This window comes from Plecotus auritus (assembly GCF_963455305.1).
Source record: "Plecotus auritus genome assembly, chromosome: 2".
NCBI classification, from domain to species: Eukaryota; Metazoa; Chordata; class Mammalia; order Chiroptera; family Vespertilionidae; genus Plecotus; species Plecotus auritus.
The window spans coordinates 70,432,875-70,456,093 of record NC_137771.1 but is presented as its reverse complement, the minus strand read 5'-3'; the positions used below and the strand labels follow the sequence as shown (position 1 = coordinate 70,456,093).

Sequence of the window (23,219 nt, the reverse complement as noted above, 5' to 3'; positions counted from 1 at the left end):
CACAACTTTCCCACTAAGCTTCTTGTTTTTAATGGGGTAAAATTTTTAAATTTCCAGCTACGTTAAATACAACAAGTAGGAAACAGTAATCATTGCTCAGGAAACAAGAGATTGGTGTTTAAAGTGAGGGATTAAAAGAGGAATGGATTTATAGTCTGATCGTTTTTATTGTCCTTTTTATTATTAAACTCATCTTTGCTGGAATCCCCCAACTAAAATTTCCTTTTTAAGATCAGGGATCTTAGAAGGGTTCCTAATAGCAGAAAAACTAACTGCTGAGTAATTCTGTTTGGGGCTTTTCAAGAAGGTTCTCAGGAAGTCAGCTCATTGTCTTTCCCCCTGGATGTGCTCCATCAAGTGATGGAAGAAAGATGTTTGGGTCTCAAGCCTCCAGGGAAGAAATAAAAACCCAACTCTGCAGGAGGAAATCAGCAACTACCAGACTTTCACTGTCAGAATATTAAAACTGCTGTGAATGTACCTGAGCATTAGAATATTTGGCTTCTGTCCATCCAACCAATAAATATTTAATTCAAGACTTTGTGCCTACAAGAAAAATATGTGTTTTGAGTTTGGCTCTAAATTTAACATATTGATTTAATGGCCATTTTTTCCAAGTAAGACATTTTATGAGTTCCCTCTTCCAACTCTTATTTCTCACAGCAAAGATAAGGAAAATCTAATATGATGATATTCGATAGTTCTAGAGTCTCAGATCCTAGAATCTGAGGGAGACATACAAGGCTCTAGGAGAATAGGTCAAAGGCCACTTGCCTCTCCAACTTAGACTTTGACAAAAATCTAAACAGAAGAAATACTTGGAATATATGAATCACTCATGAAAATACATCTGTTTTTGAAGTTATATATTTAGTTAAAAACAACAACAACAAAAATGATCGCAAAGGAAACAGTGAAACTAGGTAATAGACATTACATAATTGCAAAGATCAAGTGACATGTGTGGCTCTCAAAGGTCACTAAAAGGAGATACAAGCAATAGTAGCAGGGCCTTGTGGTACTAGTACTGTAACTGGAATGTTCTTTCAATCCCCCCTTGCTTTGCTGATTCTGATACAACCTGCAGAGCTCAGCTCTACCACCACCTGCTCATGGAAGCCATCCCTGACCTCCCTGACCAGGTCAAGTCCAGCACCAGAGGCCCCCAAGGGAAGCACAGTGTACTTCCCTTCATGGCTGGCCCCTGTCACAGACACCATTCTCCATTCATCTTGGATTAATGTCAGTCTCCACTATTTTCCCAGCACCGAACAATCTTTGGCACATAATAGGTGCTTAACATTTATTCATCAAATAAATGAATAATGAATTAAAGTTATGAGAATAGTGTTAGTGTGAGATCTCAGACTATTCATTTGAATACTTTGTCAGCAATCTGGAACAAGACCCAACTCAATACCATCTTTATAGACAAACTGTATAGTATTTTGAAACTATTTACTTGCCGTTGCTATTGTTAATCAGAAAGACGGCTTGGGGTCAGATAAAGTCTTCCTGAGAAAACTATCTCAAAGATGTTGAGAACCCTGCCAAATTTATGTTTACAGTGGTTGAGAGGCCTAGAAAACAAGATACTGAAGCTGAGCAATATACCAACTTGCACGGTGACACCTAGTTATCTTAAGACAGTTTCAGAAGTGGTTTTGTCCAGTAACTTCATCAATGGGATGAAAAGGTGGATACGGGATGCTTAAAAGGAGCAAAACTAGTTCAAGAGTTGTTAAATTGGGAGGTTTTAAGTATTAATCACAAATGCTAAAAAGTAAAAAAAAAAAAATTGTGTAGCAAGGTCACAGAAATTTATTTAAAACATTAGCTTTAGTAGAAAAAACTAAGAAAGAAGCAAAAAGAAACTTATTTTTAAAAGTCAAACATTTCAAAACATTTGTTGGAAGTTCGGAAGTAAAGTGGGATTTCAAAATGAGTGGATGATCTTTTGGGTGGCGCAGGGTCGAGGGAAAAGAGAAGGTTTATGAAACAACTGTGGGATTTGTTTGTTTTTGGTGGTTGTTTAATGTTGATACTATTTTTCAGATGACCCATGTTAAAAACTTTTTTTTCCATGTTAAAAACTTAACAGACCAATGTTTTAGGGCAGGGGTGGGCAAACTTTTTGACTCGAGGGCCACAATGGGTTCTTAAACTGGACTGGAGGGCCAGAACAAAAGCATGGATGGAGTGTTTGTGTGAACTAATATAAATTCAAAGTAAAGGAGCGGAGGGGAGAGCAAGAGAACCGGATAGAACAGCCGGATCCGGCTCGCGGGCCGTAGTTTGCCCACGGCTGTTTTAGGGGGTCTAAAAGATGGTTACACAGACATAAGTTGAAATTGTTTAAAAACAAAATACATTTCCACTCAACAGAGAAATAGAAATTGGGAAGACACGTTGGTTCACTTCTTCTACTCAGTGTCCTTCATTACAAACAGGGTCAGTGTCAGGATTCTTGTGGGAAAGAAGTGGGGTTTGGGAAAATGAGATGATAGAGCCAGACAACCTTAATTCGTATGGCTCCTTCCGGAGGCTGAGAGAGGGATGGAGTATCATTGGATATTGCTACTCCAGGAGCACAAAGTTTCCCAAGGATAAAAGCGGTGAATGACTTTGAAAATCTTTATCTCCCTAGCACCTACTACAGTGCCGGGAAGCATTATTCATTCTTTCTCTGAGTACTAGAGTAGCTTTCATCTGCAAGATATTAAGCTCAGTAATGTGGATATACAATGAGTAAGAGAGACATAACCACTGTCCTTATGAGCCGTACATCACATTGGAAAGACAGGTAGTAAATAATTACACAAAACCATTTAATCAAAATTGTGATAGGTGTGGGGAAGTGGGAGTTTAGGATACTCTGATAGTACACCGAGGTGCCTGAGCTACTGGGGGTTAGAAGTGATGTTGCATGGAAACATGAAGTACAGGTGGGAATGGTTGTGCAGGGACAGTTGGAGGCCAGGGCCAGGAGAACATTCCGGGCAGGATGAAAGGTCTGCAGTGTAATGGCTTTTTGTCCCCCCTCTGAGATGTATCATTTTGCCCTCCATCACTCACTATAAATATTTTGTTTTTGTTTATTTTGAATTAGGGTGGACCTCGTATTTTCTGTCTCTGGAGACACGGGGTAGCCTGAGCTGGTCCCAATTCCGTGAGACCAAGAGAGCAGTAAGTTACATGTTCTCAGACTAAAATGGCAAAACGCCACCAAGACTCACCAAGAGTCTTTATCTAAGGCATTTATGCAAATTTACCCCAAGCAACCTTTTTGTAGAAGCCTGTAGACCGAAACAGTTTTTCCTGCTGCTAAACTGTCTTCGAAAACACGTGGACCAAACTCCACTGCGTCTCCTGGGTCATCCTCCTTGTGACGCCTCAGCTCTCGTTAATTCAGTGTGAAGATGCCCAAAGTTCTGGTTGAGCAGCCTATGCTTGTACTGAATTTACAAAATTCTCATCACAAATAGTGAATGTTATTCTAGAACCTCAGTGGGCCAGTCATACCAGTGAGGGGGCTGCTCAGTAATTTCCTGGGACTGAACACAAGTGGCAACTATGAGAGCCAAAGGCTGCTGCTCTCCCCTGCATCTGCCCAAACAGGGTCCCACCTGCAGGGTAGATAACACACTTAAGTTCCAGTTCCCGCTTAGGAATGGACTTCTGAGGATATTCATTCTCTGGTTGGAGGATAGTCTCCTTTGGGCTGTTTTTAAATTTTCTTCTTTGTTCCCTTTGATATATCCTTTTTTCTTCCTTTTATTTCTTCCTCCTGTCCTCCCCCTTTCCTTCCTCCCTCCTTCTTTCATCATTCATTATCCAATTCCTATGTGTCAAGTATTAGAGATAAAAGATAAATAAGAAGCTGTAGTCGAATATGTGGGGAATAGATCTGTAAACAAGGAAACTCAAAACGTGTTATCCCTTCTCTTTGCTCCTCAGCTCTTTGTATGGATTCAAACCCCAAGGGTTTGTGTGAGCCAGACCAGCATTAAAAAAGATACACGACAAATGGCCATTTAACCCCTACAGGCAGTTTGTCAGAGATATAAAATCTAGCGCAAGATTGCCCTGGGATGAAGTAAAAATGAAAACAGAAATAAACAGCTATCTTAACTTTTACAATCTGAACTTAGAAACAGAATAGTTTGGGATAGATATTTTTTAATATAAATCCCCTGCTATATGAATTCTTGTAACTTGCTATTCAAAACTCAAGAACCAAACAGATTTGGATAATAAGAGGTACTATTAGCCTGGCCAGCGTGGCTCAGTGGATGAGTGTTGACCTATGAACCAGGAGGTCACACCCCGTTGGAGCACATGCCTGGAGTGTGGGCTTGATCCTGAGCAGGGGCCATGCAGGAGACAGCTGATCAATGATTCTTTCTCATCATTGATGTTTATATCTCTCTCTCCCTCTCCCATTCTCTCTGAAATCAATAAAAATATATTTTTTAAAAAGAGGTACTATTAGAGATGCTATTTATTAAATATTTCCATCCATTATTTATTTTTTAATTGACATACAATACTGCATTAGTTTTAGGTATATACTAATAACAATGATTTGATATATGTATATATTGTGAAATGATTACCAGAATAAGTTTTGTTAACATCCATCACAATACATAGTTACAATCTGTTTTTCTTATGATGAGAACTTTTAAAATCTACTCTCTTAGCAACTTTGAAATATACAATACAGTACAGTTAACTATAGTCACCATGCTGTACATTATATATCAGGGATTTAATTATCTTATAAATGGAAATTTGTACCTTTTGACCACCTTACCCATTTCACACCTGCTCCCTGCTTTTGGTAACTACCAATCTGATCTCTATATCTATGAATTCAGTGTTTTAAAAAATTATTTTTAGGGTCCACATATACATGAGATCATATAGTATTTATCTTTGTCTCACTTATTTCACTTACCATAAAGTTTTCATGTTGCATAAGGTCCATCCATGTTGTTGCAAATGGTAGGCTTTCTTTTTTATGGCTGAATTATACACATAATATGTATACATATTTATCACATTTGTGCTATCTATTGAAAACACTTAGGTTGTTTCCATGTCTTGGCTATTGTTAATAATGCTGCAATGAACAAGGGGGTGCAGGTATCTTTTTAAGTTAATGTTTTTGTTTCTTTTGGATAAATACTCAGAAGCAGAATTTCTGGATCATGTGGTAGTTTATTTTTAGTCTTTTGAGGAACCTCCATGCTGTTTTCCATAGTGGCTGCACCAACATACATACCCACCAACCTTTTCTCCACATCCTCCCCAACACTTACTATTTTTTTTTATAATAAACATTCTAACAGGTATAAGATGATATTTCCTTGTGGTTTTGATTTGCATTTCCCTGATTCGCGATGCTGAGCACGTTTTCATGTACTTGTTGGCCATGTGTATGTCTTCTTTGGAAAAATGTCTATGCAGGTCCTCTGCCTGTTTTTTAAAGCAGATTAGTTTTTTTTCTATTGAGTTGTATGAGTTCTTTATAAATTTTGAATATTAACCCCTTAACAGACACATTATTTACAAATATCTTCCCCATTCCACAGGTTGCCTTTTCTTCTTGCTACTGGCTTTGCTGCACAGAAGCTTTTAGTCTGCTGTAGTCCCACTTATTTCTTTTTGCTCTTGTTGCCTTTGATTTGGTGTCAAATACAAAAAATATTGTCAAGACTGATGTCAAGAATCTGACACCTTACGTTTTCTTCTAGGAGTTTTATGGTTTCAGGTCTTAAATTCGTCTTTAACACATTTTGAGTTAATTTTTGTGTATGGTAAGATAGTGGTCCCATTTCATTCTTTTGCATGTGGCTGTCCAGTTTTCCCAACACCATTTATTAAAAAGACAATCTCTCCCCCATTGTATGTTTATCCATTATTTCTTAAACTGGATTTTTTTTCCCTGGTGAGAAGGTCCACAGCACTTTTTAAATCCTCAGTGGGATTTATAATCCCCCCAAATATGTAAACATACACCAATAGTACATAAGCTATTATGACTATAGAAAAGCAGAAAGCATCTGTGTAAAGGAAGTAGTTACTGGAATTAAATGAGAAAAAAAAATCACAAGAACATGAGTGAGTCAGCAGAAGGGTATAACAGCTTTAAAGGTATAAACTTCAAAGAAAAAATGAAATTATTTGGGTTGCCCTAGTAACACCAAGATAAAATGTGGAAATGAAAATGTGAGACTTGACATTTAAGAAAACTTTCTTCAGCATAAGGTCTCTCACATCATGGAATGAGCTTTACCATGGCAACAGGGAAAAAAAACATATAAACAGATTAAAGAAAGAAAATATCCAAGGGTGGAGAAGCATAGTAATAAGGATTAAGCTGAACTAATAAATATCCTGTACCTTTCTTTTCTTTAACTCACATTATTAAATAGGGGGGAGCAAAGTGTCTGCAGTGATCAAATTAGACTTTCTTCAGTGACATGTGATCTTAAATTATTTAAAATGTTCAGCTTTTGTATTATTTCTACCCACTCACTTTCCCCCAAATGGTACAGAGCTCTCATTCTAGAGCTCTGGCTTTATTAACAAGAAAAGGCAAAAGAAAAAACAAACAAACATAAGGAATAGGTTATATTTTCTATGCTCAATCTCTACTTTTTTTGGAGGTGATAATCTCTCATAATTAAGACCAGACCAGACATTCATATTAATATAGCATTACAGTGGTTGGGGGCACAGCACTGAAGGCCAAGTGTCTCATTCTGAATCCTGGCTCTGCCACTTGTACACTGGGTGACCATGAGCAGGTCCCTAAATCCTTTTATTTCTTCATATTTAAAATGGGGAAAAGGGTATAGCTTCTTTCACAGGGTTGTAAAGTATGTAAGAGATAATTGTGGCAATCACTAATTACAGTACTGGGTAGGAAAGTAGCATTCAATATACTACCAATAAAGCTAATAATCAAACTTGATAAGTGTGAAATAGAGTTTTACTATTACGAGTAAGAATTCCTTGGTGTTTGCAGCCTCTAGTTCTAACTTGAGGTATCACACTAAAAAATAATTATTTATAAAAATACAAGAAACAAACTTTGAAAGAAACATTTGTGTTAAATGGGAAAGGAAAAGTATAACCATGAACATTTAATATTATTGTGCCTCTTAAATGCCCGGCATTAAACACGTTATCTGTTGAGCTTTCTTTTTTAACTTTCATGTTAAAACCATGAGGTAGGTATTATCTTGGCTCTACAGTGAAGGAAAGGTGCAAAGAGAGACTAAGTAATTTCTCCAAGGTTACAAAGCCTGTGAATGGCGCAGCAAAACTTCCCACTCAGGTATGCCAGATGCCAATGCCCAAACTCATTCAACTTCATAAGAGAAATTTTTTCGTCTCTAACAACCTCCTTTATTGGAAATTTAGCCTGTCATCCATTGGCAAAAACATCTATTTGTGCAGTTTGCTATCTGAGGACTGAATTCAGGGCATATTTGCGATTTGCACAATCTAGCCTAAAATCTGGTGCTGGGAGAGAAGTCCAGTCTGAGGAAAGATTTCTTTAAAGGTTCGAAAGGACTCAGCCTCTCTCTGTAAAGGAATTACTGGTATGGGACTTACTCTTCCAGAAAAACAGAATTTTACCGCAGCCACAGAAGGCCTTTATGCTATACTCTTGATTACACCATTTTTTTGGGGGGGGGAGGGGCGGTAGGGGGGTCTGGTACTAATCCCTTGGGTGGAGAATGCAATCCCCAAATTCCACGCAGTTCCAATCCTTTAGTGGGATAAGTGTGTGATTTCTAGGAACTCAGTGCAACAAAGCAACAAGAACCCTCTGTACCGGGAATTTGAATACCGGGAAATGTACACCAAATTAAAATAGAAGGACAGTGACTACTTACTTCCTTTTCATTGTTCTTGTTCCAATTAATTTGGTCAAGACAATTATTAACCACCTCTTGTCCCTAGAAAATGATCAGAGTGTCCCTTCCCTGGTGTTTCAGTGAAGTATTTTGCTTTATTGCAAATGCGCCCAACAGAGAGGATTCGTTTTCCTTTAAAAATGGTTCAAATGATCACTGCTTTCTAAAAATTATGACTCTGCATTTTGCCTTTCCCATTCAGGCCCCACAATGTTTCCAGAGGCAGGGAGTAGAAAATGCTCTAGAATGAACTTATGAAAAGAATTCCCAAGGGTACCTAATGTCTCTGCCCAATCCACGGCACCACAGCCTTAGTGCTACCAACTCATTTTTTATGTGAAGACATATCCAAATGTATCGGACAACTCTGAAGTGCAGCTCTGTTAGAGGAATCTGACTTTGATGTGATTTCACATCAACCTGAGTTCCCCAGCTCACATTCCCTCAGCCTCAGTTTTCTTCATATCATTACAGACCACCTTGCAGATACTTCTGTTACTGCCCTGCTTTCTATTTTACCTCAATTTCTTCATCCCAGCTTCCCAGATTCTTCCTTCTTGAGTCTTCCTCGATTTAAGGAACGCATGATCTACCTGATGGATCGATGTGGGGTTTGAGACCGGGAGATGACACCAAGATTTCTGACTTAAAAATCAGAAAGGATGGAACTGCTATTTCCTAAAGGGAAAGGGAAGCTACAGAGGAGCAGCTGTGGGGAGGGGGTGGGGAGGAGTTTCTCCAGAGACATGTTAAACCCGAGATGTCAGCCGTCCAGGTGGAGGGGCTCCATTAACAGCTGGATGTATTAGGCTAGCGTTGAAAGATCCGGCCTGAAGACGTACATTTGGGAATGATTAGGGTATAGGAAGTAGTTAAAGCCACGGGACAGAATGGAGTCACTTAGGAAGTATATGGAGAGAAGAAAACTACCTAAGGACTTCCAGCAGCAAGGGGCATTTTCCAACCAGATGTGGGATTGGGTCACTCTCTCGCTTCCTGTATTTTTCTGCACAAATGTCTTATCAGAGACACATTCTCTGATCATCATATTTACAATATTAATACTAACTTGCCACCACCAGTAGCACACCATCCCAGCATTACCTTTGTCATCCTCCAAGTTACTTTTCTCAACAGCATTATCTTAATCGATATATTACACATGTGCTTACTTGTGTTTTGTTCTGTCTCCCGCCTTACAAGTTAAATTCCATTAGAAAAGGGGGCTTTGTTTTGTTCACTCTTGTCTCCCAGTATGCAGAACAGTGCCTGGAACATAAACAAACAAACAAACAAATACTCAATAGCTGCTGAATGAATGAATGAAAAATGAGTGCATATCTATCCTTAAATCGCCCACTTGTGAACCATATATAACAGAAACATTTCTGTGAATACCAGAATATAGAGTTAGGTGCACTTGGTTTTGGGGAAAAGAACCACCAGATTTCTTTTGCAACTCTGCACTTTTCCGTAACACCTGCATTATGCTTAGGGATAGAGTGGAGGCAAAGAAGGCATAAAAGGCCTTTTAGGAGATTTATGGGGAGGTTGAAAAGGAAAATTTTTCTTTGCCTTGTTCAGTGAGTTGGAAGAGGGAAGACAAGAATTAGAAGAGGTGTTCTCAGCCTGATTGATTTTGAACCTTGGGCTCCTTTGTAACATTAGCAGTATTCATGTTCTTACCTCTACTCTCATTGACTGCCGCAGTGACATTCTCCCGACTATGGAATAAGGTAAAGACCACAAGAAGAGAAGAACAGGTGTTTTCTAAGGAACAGCAGTGCAGTAGTGACCATTGATGATTGGGGTCAAGATACTCAATGGCAAATGACCAGCAACACACAAGTGCAGAAAAATGGGAAAGTGAAGACTGTGGGAAGTTACGGTGACTCAGAAGTGGAACAAATGAACAATAACGTCATTCTTAAAAAAAAAAGACACTGAACGTGTAGTATTCAAGAGCCAGAAAGGTAATCGTTTGCTATAACAAGCATCATTTGGGTCCCTTACTAGACTTTGAGGATCTATCTTTTAAGAGGAATAGGGAAAATATTGGATAGACATTTATTTAAAAGCAACCAATTATCAAAAATGTATCCAGATGGTAATCATGTCTGACTCATCTCCATTGCTATCACCCTGGTCCATGTCATCATCATCTTTCAACTAAATATTATTGCAGTAGCCTCATAATTGGTCTCCCTGCTTCTACCATTGACTCATACAGATAAGTCTCAACTGAGCAGCCAGAATGATCTATGAAATTACTGAGTTTCTCCTTTGCTCAAAACCGTTTCTCACTTAGAGGAAAAGCCAAAATCTGCACAAAAATCTCACAAGGCCCTTCATACTTGGCACGACCCCAACCCCAATAACAGTGGCATGGCCTTCTCCTTCACTCTTGCTTTGCTACGGCCACACTGGGACTTCTTGAACAACGGGTTCACACCTTCCTCAGGGCTTTGCATTTCTAGTACCTTGTCTGGAATTCTCCTCTTGTTGATATCTGTGTGGCCCAACCCCTGACCTTCTTCAGGACTTGCTGAAACTTAACCCAGATTCCAACCACATTTCACCATCTCTGTCACTGTCACTCTGGTCCAAGCCTTCACCAGCCCTTGCTTGGATATTACTGCAAAGCAGATGTAATATTACAACCCCACCCACAGATCCAGCACTCCGTTTCCTCCTGCCCTGCCTCATTTTTCTCCAGAGCATTTAGTATCTTTGAACATAGTACATTTTTTAAAAATGGATCTTTACTGTTCAAAGTATTGCAGATGTCCTCTTTCCCCCCATTGAGCCCCTCCTCCCCGCATCCATCCCTCACCAGGCTTTTGCCCCACTATTATAGACAAGTGCGTTGGTTGATCTCTTCCTGCCCTCACCCCTGCCCTCTGAGAATCCTGACTGTTGCATCCTTCTTTGTCTCTGGATCTTCTTTTTTTTAAAATCAGTTTATTTTGTTCTTTAGATTCCACATAAAAGTGAGATCATATGGTACTTGTCTTTCTGTGACTGGCTTATTTCACTTAGCATAATACTCTCCAGGTCCCTGCATGCTGTCTCAAAGGGTAAGAGATCCTTCTTTTTCACAGCTGCATAGTATTCCGTTGTGTAAATGTATCACAGTGTGTGTGTTTTTTTATCCATTCATCTACTGATGGGCACTCGGGCTTTTTCCAGATCTTAGCTATTATAAATAACACTGCTATGAACATAGGGGTGCATATATTCTTTCGGATTGGTGTTTTACGATTCTTAGGATATATTCCTAGAAGTGGGATCACTGGGTCAAATGGCAGTTCCATTTTTCATTTTTTTGAGGCAACTCCACACTGTTTACAATAGTGGTTGTACCAGTCTGCATTTCCACCAACAGAGTACTAGGGTTCCTTTTTTTCCACATCTTTGCCGGCACTTGTCATTTGCTGACTTAATTGATAGTAGCCAATCTGGCAGGTGTGAGGTGATACCTCACTGTTGTTTTAATTTGCATCTCTCTGATGATTAGTGACATTGAGCATTTTTTCAGATGTCTCTTGGCCATTTCTATGTACACTTTGGAGAAGTGTCTATTTAGGTACTCTGCCCATCTTTTTATTGGTTTGCTTATCTTCCTTTTGTTGAGTTGTCTGAGTACTTTATATCTTTTGGAAATTAACCCCTTATCAGATGTATCATTGGCAAATACGTTCTCTCATACAGTGGGTTCCCTTTTCATTTTGCCCATTTCTTTTGCTGTGCAGAAGCTTTTTATTTTGATGTAGTTCCATTTGTTTATTTTTTTTCATTGTTAGTCTTGCCATAGGCATCTTATCAGTGAAAATTTTGCAATGTGAGATGTCTGATATTTTGCTGGCTACATTTTCTTCAAGGATTTTTATAGTTTCATGATTTACATTTAGACTTTTATCCATTTTGAGTTTATTCTCATGTATGATGTTAGTTAGTGGTCTAATTTCATTTTTTTTCCACATGTACTTTCCAATTAACCCAACATCATTTAATTTTTAATTATTATTTTTTTAATTTAATAAATTTTTATTGTTCAGATTATTACAATTGTTCCTCTTTTTCCCCCCATAGCTCCCCTCCACCCGGTTCCCACCCCACCCTCTGCCCTTACCCCCCCACACACTGTCCTCATCCATAGGTGTATGATTTTTATCCAGTCTCTTCCCGCACCCCCCTCACCCCTTTCCCCCCGAGAACTGTCAGTCCACTCCCTTTCTATGCCCCTGATTCTATTATATTCACCAAATTATTCTTTTCATCAGATTTTTTTATTCACTTGATTTTTAGATTTACTTGTTGATAGATATGTATTTGTTGTTCATAATTTTTATCTTTACCTTCTTCTTCCTCTTCTTAAAGAATACCTTTCAGCATTTCATATAATTCTGGTTTGGTGGTGATGAACTCCTTTAGCTTTTTCTTATCTGTGAAGCTCTTTATCTGCCCTTCAATTCTGAATGATAGCTTTGCTGGGTAGAGTAATCTTGGTTGTAGGTTCTTGCTATTCATCACATTGAAAATTTCTTGCCACTCCCGTCTGGCCTGCATAGTTTCTGTTGAGAAATCAGCTGACAGTCGTATGGGTGCTCCCTTGTAGGTAACTGTTTTTCTCTTGCTGCTTTTAATATTCTCTCTTTGTCTTTTCTTCTTGGCATTTTAATTATGATGTGAATTGGTGAGGTCCTCTTTGGATTCCTTTTGTTTGGGGTTCTCTGTGCTTCCTGGACTTGTAAGTCTATTTCTTTCACCAGGTGGGGCAAGTTTTCAGTCATTATTTCTTCAAATAGGTTTTCAGTATGTTGCTCTCTCTCTTCTTCTGGCACACCCATAATTCTGATGTTGGTACGCCTGAAGTTGTCCCAGAGGCTCCTTACACTATCTTCATATTTTTGGATTCTTTTTTCTTTTTGCTTTTCCGGATGAGTGTTTTTTGCTTTTTTGTATTTCAAATCTTTGACTTGATACTTGCAATCCTCTAGTCTGCTGTTAGATCTCAGTATAATATTTTTTATTTCAGTCAGTGTATGCTTAATTTCTAGTGGGTCCTTTTTCATATCTTCAAGGGTCTCGCTAAATTTATTGGCCTTTTCTAGAAAATTCTTGAAAAACCTTATAACCGTGGTTTTGAACTCTATATCCAGTAGTTTGCTTTGTCCATTTCTTTCATTTGTGATCTGTTTCTTTGTCTCCACATTTTGGCTGCTTCCCTGAGTTGATAGAGTGGCTTTGTGTGCTAGGTGTCGTATAGGGCCCAGTGGCTCGGCCTCCCCAGTTACCTGAGGTGGACACTTTGGTGCACGCCTTTGTGGGCTATGTGCACAGTCTTGTTGTAGTTAAGCCTTGATTGTTGTTGGTATCACTGGGAGGAATTGACCACCAGGCCAATTGGCTGTGAGGATCAGCTATGTCTACACTGGGAGAACTTCTGTGCTGGAGACACCCTTATGAGACAAGACCTGCAAAAGCCTCTGTGCTCAGCTTGGATGGGGCGGAGTCTCAGGGCCGAGCAGACAGCATTGGTTTCCCGTCAGCCCTGCCCTAATAGGCCCCTGTGTCTCAGTGTCCCGTGGTAATTGCTGCAAGCAACTCTGAGAGAAAGCCGCCCTTGAGTTCCGCCTGCTGCCAGACAGTCCAGTTTCTCCCCGAATGAATCTGGGTCCCCAGAGTCTCGCCCGGAACTGGAGTTCAGTGCAATCGGGATCTTTTATCTCCCTCCTGCTTGAGAAAGCCAGCCGCGTACTCAGTTGCCCGCCCTCTGTGCGCGCACGCCTTGGAACCTCTGCCTTCCACAGTTCCTCTGAGTCTCAGTGCACTTTTCTCTTTCCCCGAAAAAAAGACAGTGTCTTATATTAATTTTTGCCCCCAAAGACACACTAGGTTTTATTTTCAGGAGGTGTCTTATTTTTCCATGAAGAAGAATACGGTACACATTTATTGTTAAATGAAAATAAAGGAAATTTATTACCTGTATACGGTACGGCAGTATGGTAGTTGTCAACACAAACCAGACAAACTGTGAATCCTACAGTATCAAGAATTTACTCATTTATTCAATGACAATCATGTCATCATCTTCTGGAACATCATCATAACAATCCAATTCCTGAATTTCCTGGTGAATTTCTTGTGACTCCATTTCTTTCAGAATCAGTGGACCAAATCTCTCATGTTTAGCAATAGCACTGTCTTTAAATGAGCACTTCTTATCAAGGTAGCCTGCTCGCAGTGCATTTGCAATGCAACTGTCAGTGATTTTCTCCCATGAATTCTTCACCCAAGTCACAACTTCTTGCAGTTTAGGTTTCACAAAGTTTCCACGCTGATTTCTCTCCATTCTATTTTCAATGTAGTCATTAATTTCCAGTGCAAATTGTTTTTGAATGGCTTGTTTATTGCAATATCAAGAGTCTGGAGATAGGCCGTCATTCCTGCGGGAATCATTATCTGATCTATTTTTCTTTCGTGAAGAAATGTCTTCATGTCTTTAGCGCGGTGAGTGCTGGCTGCATCCCAGACTAGCAGACCTCTTTGGCTCCCTTGCATAACAAGCGGCAGCATTAAATCGACCCACTTCCTTATAACTGCTTGTGTGGCCCAGGCTTTTTCAGTTTCAAGAATAAAAACGCCCAAAACACGTTCAATCTTTTCCTTCTTGCCCTTAGAAATGACTAAAGGTGGGATTTCAGTGCCATCCAGACGAATTGCCAAAATACAGGAAACACGTGCACTTTCGTAAGCAGTGGAGGGAATGTACGCTAAGGAGGCAACCCGCTGTTCAATTGTTGTTTGAGATGATTGGCCCATAAACACTGCAGTTTCGTCCATAGCAATCATGTTGGAAAGATTGTATTTAGAGAAGTCAGCATCATCAATAAAGGACTTGAATGCAAGTGCTCGCTTAATAACTTGTGTATCTTCCAACCTAAACAATGTTGTAGATCTTCTTAAAGACAGTTCACTTCGCTGAAGGAAATTATCCAGCCAGTTTGTGATGCTTTGAAGTCTTTGGGGGCTATGTCAAACTGTGGTGCCATTGCAAGGGCAAATTCTTGAATCTGAGCCCTATTCACAACCAAAGCCTTTGCTCTCCTGTCAACAACCCATTCACAGATCAGGTCTTCCAGCTCGGAAAATAATGGTTGCCGACCTGATCCACACTTGCGCTTTTTAGCATTTCCCTTGTCCACTTGTTCAATGAAGTTACCATACTCTGCTCACCATTTTCGGACCAATCGGATACTCAACATCTTCTGTTTGCGGAAAGCAGTAAGATTTTGGCCCCAAGAGTCTTCCACGATTCCTTTCTTGTACTCCACGGAGTAGCTTTTTCTTTTTGCGCTCATTTCTAGGGGTAAAAAAAAAGGAATTGGGGTATCAAGGTGGGGGGAGGGGGATCACTCAAAATGACACAGGGGGGATCAGAGGGGGGAATCAAAATGGCACAGGAGAATCAGAGGGGGGATTACCATTTCAGTAACCACTTTTGATCCTCCTGTGTCATTTTGATTGCCCCCTCTGATCCTCCTGTGTCATTTTAAGTGATCCCCCTCCCCCCACCCCTGTGCCACTGAACACCTTCACCAGACATCCCCCCTACCCCTTTATCAGACATTTACCCCCTGGGGCCTGCCTGGGGACTGTCACTGGGCTTGCTGGGGCCTGGATCTGGGCTGGAGCAGGGTCTGCCACTGACTGAGAACCTTCAGTCATCATGAAGGCGGCCACGAGCATCAGGTAGTGTCACCAGAGACGGACCAGCACTCACCACCTTCGCCATGTCCCGTCCGCTCTAATCCTCCTGTTCTTCTACACGCATCTGCAAAAGTCTCCTCCTCTCTCCCGCCCCGCGCTCACCACTCACTCCGACCTCCGCTCCGCCTCCACACAGCAGTGACGTCAGGACTCCGCATAACGTCACTGGTTGCTAGACGCCAGTTGGCGTGGCCCTAGCGACCAGTTTACGCTAAATTAATTTCCATTCTGAGACAGAGCATGGGGGCCTTATTTTCGGGGGATGCCTTATATTTCACTGCGAAGGAAACCTGTAAGTAGGTCTTATTTTCGGAGGATGTTTTATTTTTGGGGAAACACGGTAGTTGTAGAATTTCCACTCAGCCAGCCTTCCTGTGGTTCTGGATGATATCCGTTTTGTCTTTTAGTTGTAGTTTTGAAATTGTTGTGCGAGGCAGCAGTTTAGATGTTTACCTATGCCGCCATCTTGGTTTTTCTCCCAACATCATTTATTGAAGAAACTATCTTTATGCTCTTGCCTCTAATGTGAAATATTAATTGAACATAATGGCTTGAGTCAATTTCTGGGTTCTCTGTTCTGTTCCATTGATCTACATGCCTGTTCTCGTGCCAGTACCAAGCTGTTCTGATTATGGTGGCTTTGGAGTATATCTTGATATCTGGTATTGTGATCCCTCCAACTTTGTTCTTCTTTTTCAAGATTGCTGCAGCTTTTTTGGAGGGGTATTCTTTTGGTTTCATATAAACTTTTGGAGTGTTTGTTCTAGATCTGTAAAATATGCTATTGATATTTTAATGCGATTGTATTTAATCTGTAGATTGCTTTAGGTAGTATGAACATTTTAATGATATAACAAATATTTTCCATGAAATTTTTAGTCAGAATCTTCGTTTATCATTAATTTTTTAAAAATATGCTGGATATTCTGTAAAATTTATATCATTTGGACAAACTTTGCTTTTGCTACAACATCGAGTAAATTTTCCATCATATGGTTTTTCATCAGAGAAATTTAGGAATAGGCAAAATTGACATGTAAGTCATTCCACCACAACTGTGTTTGATAATTGCATCCTCATTTATCTCATTTTCACTAGGAAGGCAGTTTCTATCTGTATTGGTAGTACTTGTCTATGACTCTTCTTCAGACATGTTCTGTTGATGACATTGCTTTCTCTCAGCTTCAGAGGTATGTTGTGCCAAAAGTTGTTCTTCAGACATATTCTGTTGATAATGTCACTTTCTTTCAGCCTCAGAGGTACACTATGCCAATAGTTAGTCTTCAGATACATTCTGTCAATGATGCCAGCTTCTTTTGGCTTCAAAGGTACGTTGTGGCAATAGCTGGTCTTTAGACATATTCTGTCAACAATTTTGGCTTCAGAATATCAACAAAAATGTAATGTCATTATCCGGTGCCTACAGCCACCGTTTGTGGGCTGGGCTGGGCTGTGGGCCACTTTTTGCACCATGGCAGCGTCGGCTACGATTTGGTGGGCTGTTGCTCCGGGGTGGTGGCAGGGCCTGTGTCCCACTTGGGGGAAGCTGAGTGTTGCTTTGTCAGTGCCAGGTCCATGGTGCCATTTCTCTGTGCACATCATGGCAGCTCCTGCATTGAGCGTCTGCCCCGTTGGTCAGTGAATGTCATAGCACCTAGTTGGACAGTGGGAAGGACACTCAGCATATTAGCCTTTTATATATATAGATTTTTACCAGGGTTACATCCTCTTGTTGTATCAATCCTTTTAGTATTATGAAGTGGCCTTCGGTGTCTCTTTTTATGGCCTTCATTTTGAAGTCTATTTTGTCAGATATGAGTATTGCTACCCCAGCTTTTCATTTCCATTTGCATGGAATATTTTTTTCCATCTTCACTTTCACCCTGCATTATTAATTTTTTTGTTTGTTTGTTCTGAGGTGGGTCTCTTGTAGACAGCATATATATGGGTCTTGTTTTCTTATCCATTCAACTACTTTGAGTCTTTTTATTGGTGCATTTAATCCATTTACATTTAAGGTTATTATTGACAGGTACTTATTTGTTGCAATTTTAATTCTTTATGCCTGTGTTCCTCCCTTTCTCTCTATTTCTTTTTTTAAAATTTCTTTATTGATTAAGGTATTACATATGTGTCCTTATTCCCCTATTACCCCCCACCTCCCATTCATGCCCCACCCCCCTGTTGTCTGTGTCCATTGATTAGGCTTATATGCATGCATATAAGTCCTTTGGTTGATCTCTCCCCCTTACCCCCACCCTCCCCTGCCTTCCCTCTGAGGTTTGACATTCTGATTGATATTTCTCTGTCTCTGGGTCTATTTTTGTTCATCAGTTTATGTTGTTCATTATATTCCACAAATGAGTGAGATGATGTGATATTTATCTTTCTCTGCCTGGCTTATTTCACTTAGCATAATGCTCTCCATCTCCATCATGCCTTTCTCTCTATTTCTTCTTCTAACAGTCTTGTTAGCATTTCTTGCATTGCTCTGGTTTGATGGTAATAAACTCCTTTAGCCATTTTTGGTGTTTTTTTTTTTTTTTTTTTTTCTGTGAAGCTCCTAATTTCACCTTCGATTTTGAATAATATCCTTGCTGGATAGAGTGCTCTTAGATTCAGTCCCTTGCTTTTCATTACTTTGTATACTTCAGGCCTGAAGTGTTTCTATTGAGAAATCAGATGATAGTCTAATGGGAACTCCATAGGTAAATCTCTCTATCTCTTGAAGCCTTTAAGATTCTTTCTTTGTCTTAAACATTTTCCATTTTAATTATGATGTGTCTTGGTGTGGGTCTTTTTGGTTCATCTTGATTGGAATTTTCTGTGTTTCCTGGACTTTTGTGATTTTTTTTCAGGGACATTTTCTGTCATTATTTCTTCAAACAGATTCTCTATTCCTTGCTCAAATTCTTCTTCTGGTTTCCCTATTATGTAGATGCTCTTAGTTTTATGTTGTCCCAGAACTCCCTTAAACTCTCCTCCTGCTTTTTAATTTTTTTTCAATTGCTTATCTGAATGGGTGGGGTTTTTTTTACCTTGTCTCTTAATTCGCTGATTTGATCCTCAGCTTCTTCTAGTCTACTGTTGAATCCTTCCAGTGTATTCTTTTAAAAAATATATATATTTCTTATTTATTTCAGAGAGGAAGGGAGGAGAGAGAGAGATAGAAACATCAATGATGAGAGAGAATCATTGATCGGTTGTCTCCTGCATACCCCTGCTGGGGATCAAGCCCGCAACCCAGGTACATACCCTTGACTGGAATCGAACCCAGGACCCTTCAATACTCTATCCCAGCCTTGGGCAAACTACGGCCCACGGGCCGGATCCAGCTGTTCTATCCGGTTCTCTTGCTCTCCCCTCCGCTCCTTTACTTTGAATTTATATTAGTTCACACAAACACTCCATCCATGCTTTTGTTCCGGCCCTCCAGTCCAGTTTAAGAACCCATTGTGGTCCTCGAGTCAAAAAGTTTGCCCACCCCTGCTCTATCCACTAAGCCAAACCACCTAGGGCCTTCCAGTGTATTCTTTATTTCAGCTATGTCATTCTTCATTTCCAATAGATTCTTATTCATTGTTTCAACTTCTTTTTCATGTTGGTATAGTTCTCATTAAGTTCCCTATAATAATTATTAAGTTGCTTAGTTCTCACTAATTTGTTTGAGTACCCTTAATAGCCATTACTTTGAATTCTTTATCTGACAAGTTGCTTGTCTCCATTTCATTTAGTTCCTTCCCTGGCACTTCCTCCTTTTCTCTCATCTGTGGGTTGTTTCTTTGTCTCCCCATTTTAGCAGTCCGGTAGTCCAGAGTGCCAGGTGAGGTGGGTGAGGTTGTGGGGGCAGGTCAATGTGTCCAGAGGTGACTGGTCTCACAGGGTCACAGCTGTGGGTCTGATCTTCTGATGGTACTGGGTTAAGCACACAGAGTTGCTGTGGCAGGTCTGTGTGTCTGGGGGCATCAGGTCACATCTATTGGTAGTGTCAGGTGGTGGGGCCATTTGTCCAGAGGTGCTGGGTCAGGCAAAGTAGATGGTAGGGGCAGGTCTGTGTGTCTGGGTACATTGGATCACAATGACAGAACCAGGCACACCACATCAAGGCGGTGGGGCCAGTCGTCCAGGGGAGCCAGGCTGGGACGGCAGGTCCTTGTGTACAGGCAGGCCATGTGTCAAGGTGACAGGGTGGGCTGGGTGCTCCACTGGTAGGGGTAGCAGAGTGGGCCAGGTGCTGCTCAGCTGGTGGAGGGGGTGGGCAGGGTGGGCACTGCTCAGTTGGTGGAGGAGGTGGGGTGCTCCACTCAGGGTGATGGCAGGCATGCACTCCACTCGCTAATATGGTAGACAGGCCTTGATACTGCTAGTCAAAGCAGCCGGCTGGACCTCCACGGCCCACAGTTCAGGAGCACTGAGTTGCCATGTCTGGTTTGTGTGTTTAGAGGCTTCAGCTCCTAGCAGTGTGGTCATGGGCATCCATCTGTGGCCTAGGAGCACTGGGGCAGGGTCACTCCCCGCAGCCTCCTCCTGTAGAGGACCCTGCAACTCCTTCATAATACATATTTTAATTACTATGCATAATACATGTAACATTTCTGTATAGAAACAGAATCTATACAGAATGTTACATAAATTGAGATAAGCAAAGGACACAGATAAGTCTAAGTGATGAGTCAAGAGCATGGAAGTATATGGACAGAATGACATACCAAGTATAGAATGCTACAAATTCATATATAAAAACAGGCTTCAAACCGCTGCATGAGAGATTCAGGGTATACAGGAAGAATCTGATAAATGACTGAATAGAAGATTCTAGAACAAAACCTGTGGATTGGTCATGCTATAGTAATATGATAAAATAGGACAGTGCATTATGTTTTGAGGGTGAGAGTTGCTCTCTGAAGGCATACTGCTAGGGGAGCAAGCTTCCTCCCCTCCCCCCCCCCCCCATGCCCCTGCTCTGCTCAGAGACTCAGTTGAGTGTTTCCCCAGGAGTCAAATCACTTACTGAAATGGCAGAAAGTGACATGTGTTTCCAAAGGGAGAACACATGGACTGATATTAAACTAGGAAATGCCAATTGGAAAACCTGTTGACAGAATCTGGGCTGAGCCAGTCTCTTGAAATGTATTAGAACAACTTGGAGGAAACAAAACAGTGTGTAGGTAGAATGGTGATTCTCAACATTGGCTGCACGTTAGAATCAGCTGGAAATGCTTGGGTCCAATTAAATCAGAATGCCTGGGGTGAGGTTTGTTTTTAAAGATTCCTGAGTAATTCCAACATGCACGTGGGGTTGACACATCTTATTTCTTCTTCTTGTGATAAAAAACACACCAGATGAGGTTTTGAAGAAAAAATAGAGCTTTATCTGGACCTCCCAATGTAGAGCTCATATACTTAAAATGATTTTAGTACTCGATGAATTTATAGTTTAATAAGTATAAGGAATAGGCTAATCATATCTTTAGTTAATATGTACCTCAGACCCCACCTCTCGTCTCCCCAGATCCACAGGCTCCCTCATGGGAAGAACACGCTACTAGGATAACATTTGAAAGGGTCTTAGACCATAACTCCAGTGTTCTATTTTGGAAGCCTGCGGCTGTGTATTTTCATATGCAGTCCAAGATCAACACTTTCCCTACCTGCTCTGTTCACTTCTTCACTCCCCTGGGTTATTTATATACTCATCTGTCTCCCCTCCCCCACTCTGCACTCTGTAGGGGCAGAGGCTGCCCTGCTCATTGGGGCACTCTCAGCCTCTGGCCTAGTTGTCTGAACAGCAATGGTTTCATGTGACAAGGAGCCACAGGTATAGCAATGACTTACCCCTCCAGAATTTTCTGAATGTAGAAAATGCTCTGAACATTACAAGTGTAGTTCTGGAGGGGTCCGTTTTTTATTTTATAGGTGCTTTTTTGTAGAATAGCAGTATTAATCTTACCCAGCAAAGATCTCCTTACAGATAAAGGAAAACCTCACCTCCATCACAACGGGAGCTAAAGTTTACTCTGTACTTAGACGGTGTCAGTCACTTCACATGTATCCTATTTAATTTCTAAGCATCGATGCCTAGGTTCTAGGCACTATTAACTTACTCTTACAAAAGAAATGGAGGCTTCAGAAGGTTAAATCTCCTACGTGGGGTTACACAGTGGCAAGCAGAGAAACCCAAGTACAACCCAGGTAACCTGTTTTCGAGCCAGTTATTAGAAGTCACTAAACCTAACATTTCATGGACAACGGTAAGAACAAAATTGAAAACTGAATTCCTTCTTGATTTAATCTAGGAATTAGTGGGAAAGAATATTTTCCTTTACGGAAGGATTTCTTAGGAACTAAGAGTGATACTACTTAAAATTTCCTATTAACTTATAATATCAAAGATGCTTTCTTTTAAATATATATTATACTCAGAGTGTAATTACATTAGAGTTGTTTTAAGTTTCTGTTACCGCCTCCTAACTCTTTGGGTTTAAATATCTTAGCTCTTCATCCTTTTGGTCAATAACTTTAAAGAATTTAAAGGGGAAAAATCTACTTCATCCAAGAGCTAAGTGAGAGTACAGATACTCCATTTTCTTACTGGAAAAGTGCCCATTTTCAGCATACTATACATTCACATTTTTAATTAATATTTTATAGTTTGCCACTTTATGATACACAGGTTCAATTTTTATATCAATAGTTTATTTTAGAAAGGTAATAAGGATTTCTGGTTCATAGATGATTCCAATATAAAAACAGTGATGGTGCTTTGGTATAATCTTTCTAAAAATGAAGACATAGCTGTCTATTTTTAAAATACTATGTTCCTGCTGTCTTTTCTACTTCCATTAAATAAATGCCTTAGTTGGAGTATGAGATGTTAAGAGATGCGGAATGACTATTTTAAAATGTTATGGAGGTTAAATATTTTATAACTCATTTTCAGATTATATTCTAAAAACAAATGTATTCTAAAACAGGTTTCATTCCAGGTTTCCAAGCAAACACACCCAAATAGATTAATTAATATATCAGAGCCTTAGACTGGTTTCAAATGCTATACTTACACTGCTTATGATGTCACACAAGTAATTTTTATTCATTTTGAATATGTCAACAGGAAGAGGTCTGGCAGAAACATAAAAATTCTAAGCAAACTAATTCTGAGACTCAAGCAATTCCATTACCAGAAACGTTAGTTAAACCAAACAGTAGTGTGGCCAAAGAACACCAAGGAACACCACTGTTTTCAAGATCTGTGGTTTCCTCTTATAAGGGACCTATTCTGCTCTTATTTGGATGTGGCACAAGGGGGCTTTTTGAAAGCATGGTGTATTTCAATTAAAAGATGCATCTCATTACAGCTGAGTAAACATAGAGATGCTCTTGGTCATACACTTACATCCCCAAATGCTCTATAAATGCATCTGCCGCTTAACATTAGCAACACACTTTACTGACTCATCTAAAACATTTTTGTTATTGTGTATAAAATTCTCAAAATGCGATATGGTCCTA

General features: G+C 40.1%; 1 protein-coding gene across 1 annotated transcript in view; it reads right to left on the bottom strand.

The window, feature by feature from the left end:
• Nucleotides 1-23,219, bottom strand: part of LRRC8C (leucine rich repeat containing 8 VRAC subunit C) — an 85,714-nt gene that overhangs the window by 42,336 nt on the left and 20,159 nt on the right. The window contains exon 2 of the mRNA XM_080657579.1: nucleotides 9,107-9,203. The gene's annotated coding sequence lies outside the window, so the exon portion shown is untranslated. The remainder of the gene's footprint in view (nucleotides 1-9,106; nucleotides 9,204-23,219) is intronic.